Here is a 9,731-nt window from a genome sequence, read left to right as displayed (position 1 = left end):
TATGAAGGGTTTTCTCTACATTGACCAAAACTGATTGCTCAAGAGCAATGGTCTGATATGTGGGGTTGCCCCCACATATGGTCTTTGATTGCAGTATCTGCTGGAACAGATGGTATTTATTTGCTCCCCCACCGAGCAAATTAGGCACAAGGCCAATTTTTAATGTGAGGAGTGAAGGGAGCGGGAAGGGAAAAAGGGGACCAGCTCCCGAGAGGTGGGAAATGGGAGCTGGTTAAAGGTCAGGTATGTGGGGTTGCCCCCACATCTGGTCTTTGCTTGCAGTATCTGCCGGAACAGATACTACACTTTGATAACAGAAAAAAGATCTCGGCCCGAAGGCCAAGAAGAAAAAGGTGAACCTTTTTTCTATTTATTTAAAAAGAAAATACCACTTTGTTTTACATGGGTCGTGGAATTACATTCATCTGCAAAAGATGTAGCTAATTTGCATATTCTTTTAAACATTCGATTTAATTAATTCCCTATTAGTTTTTTCTGTTTTCTTATGGGATGATCATCTTTAATTAACTATTACGTGTAATTATATTCATGTAGATATTCTACATGATTTATACTTGTGTAATATTTGTGTTAAAAGGTTATAGTGAACACAGACCTCTTTCTATACATATTTATGTGTGCGTATGTATATTTATTTGAAAAATTTTGCCTATCAAACTCTTCTGTCAGTTTTTGGTCTACAGACATGAACTATAATATATAGGGTATTCGGACCCATGCAAAACTTTATATTTGTGTTTTAGTCGAGGAAAATCGGTGCAAAAGTGTGAAAATTAAAAAAATGGAATTTGCCAAGTGAAGATCGAATAACAGAATTACAAATATGCATGCATAACGTAATAGCTATTGGTTCATGCTTTAATTTTTAGTCTTACAGCAAACATGTCTTCATAGCTCAGGCATTAACGTCAAAGGAAAAAGTAAATATAATATAATAATAAATACGAGATCTGCATTAATCAAAATATCATATTTAAGCGTATTTTACGACCGGGCAATGCCAGGCGGCCTGCTAGTAAATATATAAATAATAACAATAAATGTTTTAGACTTTGAAGGCAGTTTTGCAAATAAATCCAATGTAAAATGCTCGCCAACATCCGAACAAGATGGTGTTTTTATTTTTGAACCAGATAGCATTTTTAAAACCTGTAACCAACTTCTATGCTTTTATTTTTTCAAACTTACCCATAATAAAAATAATTCTTAGAGATCAATTTTTAATGGGTGTGTTTGGAGAAGTGAAAGGAGTACTATTCTTTTTCTGTTATTTATAACATGTTAAAACATGTTATAAATAACATTCAATATTTTAGATAGGGTGAAACTGATTTTTAATCGCCCCATTACCCAGGTCACATGCACCTTTATTTATTTTTTGTATTGCCACATGGATTTAGGGTTAATTGTAGGTTTTAGGAATAGGATAGTGATTGCTTTTATGACTTTTAACATTAGCATTCTTATATTAAAATTTGGTCAAGAGCGTTAATTATTGATTGTCTGAGTCTGTTAAATTTTTAAGGATTGTTAAAAAGTTAATTTCGTTTTTTTTTTGTATTTTTCTTACAGACACAGATTATGAATGAGTTATTGGTCATACTTTTAACCCTACCTCAAGCATTCCTAGATCATTAAGAGGCTAGTTTTCTTCTTCTTCTTCTTCTTCTTCTTCTTCTTCTTCTTCTTCTTCTTCTTCTTCTTCTTCTTCTTCTTCTGTAGTGAACTGCTACAATGATGCTGCTACGGTATGCTTCCTTTATTTCTCTCTTTCTCCCTACTTTTCTACTTTTCCCTTTCTTCCTTCTCTCAACGGCACCAGAGGTTTCAGCCAATCGGAATAGAGGACTGTCTTGGAGGGAGATACAAAGAAGAAATCTCTGTCAGACATGTGGAAACGATAGAATCATCAACACGTGACGGACCAGTTTCCCTGGGTAAAGACTTTTATCAAAGAAATGTATGATCCTCATTGTACCCCTATATCTTGGAAACCTTTATAAAACATCATCAATCCTAAAGTCTCGTCGCATTTAATTATAACCGATGTTTTCTTTTCTACAACCATTCTTTTTCAGCACGCTTGTTCTCTCTCTAATGTCGGAGGTGCCCCAAAAGGGGGACCGATTGAAATGGTGACCCTTTTTCAAACGTCGTTAAAATTTATGGTAACTGCCATACTTCTTCTGTTCAGTGTTTGTTTTAAATCCTAGCAGTAACTGGCTTCCAAACTAACCTATCTCTTAGGTCCATTTTATCACTTCCTTAGCTTTTCCTTGTCACGTGAACCTACTACTACTACTACTACTACTACTACTACTACTACTACTACTACTACTACTACTACATCATCATCATCATCATCATCGGTTTAATATCGGTTTTATATGCTGATTTGTGTTGAAAGACTTTAGAATTTGAGTTTCCAACTAATCTGTCTCTTGCCAGGTCTTTATATATCCCTCTCTCTCTCTCTCTCTCTCTCTCTCTCTCTCAAGTCCATCATTATCATTTCCTCCCATGTTTTCCTTGACCTTTCATTCGACCCTGATACCTCAACTGTTCCACATCTATTAACCCGAGCGCTCCCATCCATTCTTTCAACGTTCAACCATATCATCCAGGTCTCCTCTAATGCATGCATCTTCTTATACTGTCCAGATTTAATCTTCCTCTGAGGTCATCTGTCTTCAAGACTCGTATTACATATTCATCGTATTATTCTCATACAGGGGGTCCCAATAAAATGTATACACTCTTTAAATTATCTTAATTTGCTACATGAATACGCTATGCTATGCTCCCAAGAGATGTTTAGGAATAAAGAATGGCACTTCCAGCAGAATGGAGCACTTTCCCACTATCATCATGACGTAAGAGCATATCTTGATCGAGTACTGTCCACGCTCATAGGATTTGACCCCTCCTCCCTGGATTTTTCTCTTTTTTGGGAGCTGGGGTGGGGGGGCATGTTAAATACAGTGTTCACATCACAAAACGAGCTACAATGAGTTGAAAGCAACCATTGAAAGAAGATATGTCAACATACCAATTGAACTAATAAGGAACGTTTTCGATTCAATCAGTGAGCGTTGTCAGCTGTTCATGGACCACAATGGCCAATAATTTGAACACTTTTGATAATTAGCTGGTCTCTATATTTGTTTACATTATTTTGATGTATGAAACTTTTCTTTATCATAATAAATGTCGGTTTTATGGTCATTTAAAGAGTGTATACATTTTATTGGAACACCCTGTATATACATTTCTCTCCTTAAGTGCTCTACATCTGTTATGCTTAAGTTCGAAATAGCAACTTCATCACTTATTGCATTGATTGAATTGTCACATCTTAGCAACATCTGCTTTTGCTTATTTGATTCCCTCTTATTCACCTTATCCATAATCTCTAATCTTGAATTAGATTTTAATATCTATTTAGACACAGCTTTAAGTGATAAGAAGCACATTGTTGAGCATCTGGATGATTGACCTTACATAAAATTAAAAACAGATTGAAAAAAACAAAATTGAGCATGTACAACACCCCTCCCCACCCTCCTTGTTGCTTAATTTTATTCTTTAATACAATAGGGACACGTGAAAAAAATTCATACTTTCTAATTTGAGCTCATAAGACTAAGTGCCAGCATCACCTACTGTTCTCTATCTACTGACCCCCAAACACCCATCCATTCTTTCAATGTAGCCATAGCATCAAAGTCTCTTTTTCAGAATACATTTCATTATGCTGCCAAGATTTAATCTTCCTCTGAGGTCATCAGATCTAAACATGTCTTTTACCCCCACATTTCATACCCATCGTATCATTCTCATATCATTTCTCTCCATGTAACAAATGTCTTCAACTCTCATTAGTCAAATTCCACCTCACACACACGATAGACGCTTCCCTTTGCCAAGAATGGTAACGCTCTGCTGGTTAGTAATGGCAGAAGTTCCTTGAACTTATTCCATCCACTCATAACTCTTACAATCACACTAACACCTGCTCCACTGTGTGCTTTGATGATATCAATAAAATAACAAAACTTCAAGATACACTTTACCCACATCTGGGTTTTTCTTCCATCTTCATTGTCTTACACTGGCAAACTTTTATCACCCTCTTAGGTCACCATGTTAAATAATAACATGGTTAAAAGTTTAATTAATTATTATTGATCTATCTGTCTATCTATCTATTTATCTATCTATCCAGCGATATTGTTAAAATAGTTTATATTTGGAGTTATTTATTGTTTATAGAATAAAGTGTAGCAATGGGTTTTAGCTGAGGATGTTTACATAAATTAACTAGGTTAAATAAACAAAATGACCTTGGGAAGGCATACATGGAAAGGTTGCACATTGAGATACGTGTGCTTTTTGAATGATGACGTAACGGAACTGAGGTTAGAATGTCGGGAAGTTTAGTCAGTCAAGAGTTTGAGTTTGGTCACAGAAGTGAACAGACATGCTTCAAGCCAGGAAGCGAGGCTGTGAAGAACAAGCATGTAGAAATGAAATGCAGACTCCATTTGAGACAGCTGAAATAAATTTATATTTTAAAATATAAAGTGTTGTTCTGTAGTTTCACAAAAGAAGAAAGAACAGAGGTCTCAATTGGTTATGGTGTTATCATTACATGTTTCATCACGGCAGTGAAGATAGAAGAATTCTTGGAGAAAGAAAAGGTATGGAGCATATATTATTCTTCTTATAGAAAAAATGATGCCTTTATGTAAATATAAACTGTAATATATACCTGTGTGATAACTCTCTGATACAACATGACTCAGTTTATAAGTCGATATCATATCCCCTGGCTAAACAACATACATACAATTTATACGCTTATAATGGGTGCCATTATACGAACAATATCTCTCACTCATATCATGGTTATTTTTTATTCTTAATTATAACAGACGAAAATACTACCAGGTTAGTGCAAAAACAATATCGTTTTCTCACATATGTTACTTTTATATATGATTTCTGAATTAATTCATTGATATATATAGTCATGTTATATATATCATTTTGAAGCACGTTTTTCGCTCTGTTGAATCGTGTTATTTGTTACCATTCTCACTCTCTTCATTCATTTTGTTTGCAGGTTTTTTGATAGCATGGACAAAATTCCAATCTGCACGATTTTCTTGTTCCAGTTCAAACTAGGCCGAAAAACTGCCGAGACAGCTCATGACATCAATGATACATTTGGCCCAAGAACCACTAATGAACATGTGGCACAACGGTAGTTCAAGAAATTTTGCAATAATGATGAGAGCCTCAAAGATGTAAACAGTCGTGGCCAGCTGACTGCGGTTGATAACAAACATTTGAAAGCCTTAATTGAAGCTGATCCTCACAAAACCACACGAGAAGTTGCTGTTGAACTCAAGGTCGACCACTCAACAGTCGTTCGCCATTTAAAGCAAATAGGGAAGTCAAAAAAGTTGGATAAATGGGTGGCACATAAATTGAATGATTATAAAAAAAAATCGTCATTTTGAGGTGTCTTTTATGCTCCTTCTGTGCAACAAAAATGACCCATTTCTCAAATGGATTGTAACTTGTGATGAGAAGTGGATTCTCTATGACAACTGGTGACGTTCGGCACAGTGGTTGGATGCTGGAGAAGCTCCACAAAACTTCCCGAAGCCGAAATTGCACCAAAAAAAGGTTATGGTGACTGTTTGGTGGTCAGCGGCCGGTCTTATCCATCACATCATCTTGAATCCGGACGAAACGATTATGACGGAGAAGTACTGTTGACAAATTGATGAAATGCACCAGAAGCTCCAACATATGTGCACAAGATTGGTCAATATGAAGGGACTAATTTTCCTCCATGAAAATGCTCGCCCGCATGTTGCTTAACTGATCCTGCAGAAGCGGAACAAATTGGTCTACGAGACTCTGCCTTATTCATCATATTCACCGGACCTCTTGCTCACCGATTATCACTTTTTCAAGCATCTCGACAACTTCCGGTGTGAAAAATGTTTCAAAAGCCAAGATAATGCCGAATCAGCCTTCAATGACTTCATCGCTTCCAGATCTCTAAATTTCTATACTAATGGGATAAATAAACTTGTTTCTCATTGGCAAAAATATGTCGATTCTAATGGTTCTTATTTCGATTAATAAAGTTTATTATGATCTTTTGAAGTTGAACATCAAAAGCAACATTCCTTTTGCACCAACCTAATATTTAAAATTTACGTATAACAGAATAAAATTACTATTTAAAACTTACGTATAACAAACAAAAATACTATTTGAAACTTATGTATAACAGAAAGACATAAATATTATTTAAAACTCACGTATAACAAATGAAAATGTTATTTTAAACTTAAGTATTACAGACAAATGAAAATACTATTTAAAAGATAAGTATAATAAAATGGAGAAAATGCTATTTAAAACTCAAGTATATCAGACAGACAAAAATGTTATTTAAAACTCATGCATGACAGATAGACGAAAATACTATTTAAAACTATAGTATAACAAACGAAAATGCCTTTAACAACTTAACCATGATAAGTGAGAATACTCTTTAAAACTAAAGTATAGATGGAAATACTATTTAAAATTTAAGCATAACAGATGCAAGTGCTGTTTAAAACTTTACTATAACAGACAAACAAAAATACTGTTTAAAATGGGGGCATGGTCCCTGGCTTTAGGCAGAGGCCATTTTGGAGTGGCTTCGTGTTTAGCCAAGAACTCCACCAACATTTAATATGATTGGGGGAAAAAAATTATTGTTTTAGTGAAGGAAGAAATTGAACTAATACATTATATATATATATATATATATATATATATATATATATATATATATATATATATATATATATATATATATAATGTATTAGTTCAATTTCTTCTTATATATATATATATATATATATATATATATATATATATATATATAATGTATTAGTTCAATTTCTTCCTTCACTAAAACAATAATTTAAATTCTTAAATCGAATATATGTCTCTATATGCTGTTTTTTCAGAATTTAAAATTGAACCAAGAAACTTATATATTGCTCTATTCTTAAATATTGAGCTTTTCCTTTTTGGCTAGGATCTCCTTGAAAGTATTACTTTAAGTAATATCCATCAGGATTTTTCATCTGAATTCTATCAGTGTCTTATCTCGCTTATATATATATATATATATATATATATATATATATATATATATATATAAAATAAAAATTACGATTAAATTTACCAAAATGATCCAAGATGGTAAAACAAAAGTATATTATAAATATTAACGAATTAATATTTATAAAGTAATTTTAACCAGATGTAAAAGCTCGATAAAACCAAGTAGGAGATAGAGCTTATAATTCTTGGACTTACATTTTTGGATTTTACCGTTATTGGATGTTTTACCCTTCACCAGACTATCCATTCACGTGAAATCACCTTTTTCTTCACCATATTCCCTTTGCTTCACTTTTTGTTATCAAGTAAGATCTTTAACTTACTTGCAGTTTCATCAAATACTTTTGTATGCAAAATCCGATCCCGCATTTTGCTAATTCCTACCCTCTGATGAGAAGGAAAGTATTTCTTTGAAACTCTGCAGATTAAGGACTATCCACTTATTAAGTGTTTCCTTTTCAGATTAAATATGTTTTTAACTCTTTTTCAAAGTGTTTTTTAACATGTTTTATTAACTATTTACTCTCTCTCTCTCTCTCTCTCTCTCTCTCTCTATATATATATATATATATATATATATATATATATATATATATATTCTATAATGTTACTGCTCTCCCTTAAATGCCTCCGAACCTAGCTCCGCAAATGGGTGTGCTTTTACTGTAATTCTCTTGGTTTGGCCAACCTTTCTATGTTCAAGATAATTGTGCATGACTGTTAAGGCACATCCTTCAAGTGGGTGATCTCAACATGCGGATTGGTAACGACAATGAAGCTTGGCCAAACTAAATTGATAGATTCGGAATAGGGAAATGCAACGAAAACGGTCAATGATTGCTAGAACTGTGCACTTTTCATGAACTCTGTGTTACAAACACATTCTTTTCCACCAATAAACACCACCGTGTGTCATGGAGACATCTGAGGTCAAAGCATTGGCACCAGATAGACCTTGTACTTACCATGCACAAATCCCTTCCAAACTTCACAATCACCAGAACTTACCACAGTGCAAATGTCGATACTAATCGTTCCCTTGTGTGCTGCAAAATGAAATTTAAAGAAATATTACCACACTAAACAACCAGGTAAAACAAAGATTGATGTCAGTAACACAAATCACCCAAACAAGATGACTGAATTTGAATCGGCATTCCCCCTCCTCCCAGTATGATGGTAGAGAAGACCTACCTTTAGTAGAAATATGGTATAAATTAAAAACAATCACATATACTCCCCCAATTGCTGTTTATGGGAAAAAAGAGAGGCGGCCACGCGAATGACTGATATTAAGCCAACTCAAAGAAGTTGACTTCCGTCCTCAAGGCATTAAACATAATGCCTTAGAGGCCTACAATGCAAATAAAGCAGCACTCTCAGCGTTGAGGACTGCAAGGAAATAAATGAAAGCTACATTGAGAAAATGCGTGAGTGACTACTGCACCAAAATGCAATATTTTGAATTGAAAGCCATGTGTGATTTCAAAAGAGTTTCTGATGGGTAGTTATTCTGTCCACGTCCTGGAATTGAAAAAGGGTTTTTGGTGGGCAACTGTTCTGTATAAGTTTCAGATGTTTAAAATTTTCCAGGCAAAGAGTCATCATCACCTTCTACAAAATTAGGTTGATCATAGTGACTGCAATAATTGTAGAAGCATCCCATTACTGAGCATGGCTGGCAAATTCTAGTGAATTAGAAGACTACTCAGGCCTGAGAGTATCCTGTACCTTTACAAGGCCACCATTCGCCCATGCATGGAGTGTTGCTGACATATCTGGACTGGTGCATCTACCACTAGTCTCTACCTCTTGAATAGGGTCTGAAAAAGTGTTGCCAATCTAATTGGTCCCACTTTATCAACTAATCTTCAGCTTCTGTCTCATTGCCGCAATGTTGAATCACTGTGTCTGTTTTACAAATATTTTAATGGAATGTGTTCTGATGAACTTGTTTCACTTGTACCCCCTCGACGTACATATCCTCGACAAACCCGCTTAGCAATAAGATCTCACTTCTTCACTGTTGTTGTCCCTAAATGCCAGAAGGCTTTCTATTCTAATAGTTTCTTCTCTCGAACAGCTGGACTTTGGAATTCTCTTCCTGCTGTCTGCTTCCCTGGCTGTACTGATATGCAGAAGTTTAAATGTAACATAAATAAAAATGAAAGTGTCTGTCTGTCTGTCTGTCTGTCTGTGTACATTTCTCTACCAAATAACTCTGTCAATTTTCAGTCTACAGGCTCAGAATTTGATATACAGGGTAGTGAGATTTGAGAAAATCTTTGTAATCCGTTTTCGGCCAGAAATTTGGCTGTTAAGTTGAATGATTTGACCTTTGAGAATCCTACCAAACTCCTCCGACAATTTTTGGTCTAAACACTTGAAATTTTAGATATAGGTTCCTTGGACATGGATCTAACTTAATAACTTGATTTGAGCCCAAAACAATAATTGTTAAGGTGTCATAATAGGGGTCAAAGTTTTTTAACCAGCGCAAAGGCCCA

The sequence above is a fragment of the Euprymna scolopes genome, chromosome 39, assembly GCF_053919585.1.
Source record: "Euprymna scolopes isolate OS-2025 chromosome 39, ASM5391958v1, whole genome shotgun sequence".
NCBI lineage: Eukaryota > Metazoa > Mollusca > Cephalopoda > Sepiida > Sepiolidae > Euprymna > Euprymna scolopes.
The sequence above is the reverse complement of the archived record's forward strand: the minus strand, read 5'-3'. Positions refer to the sequence as shown.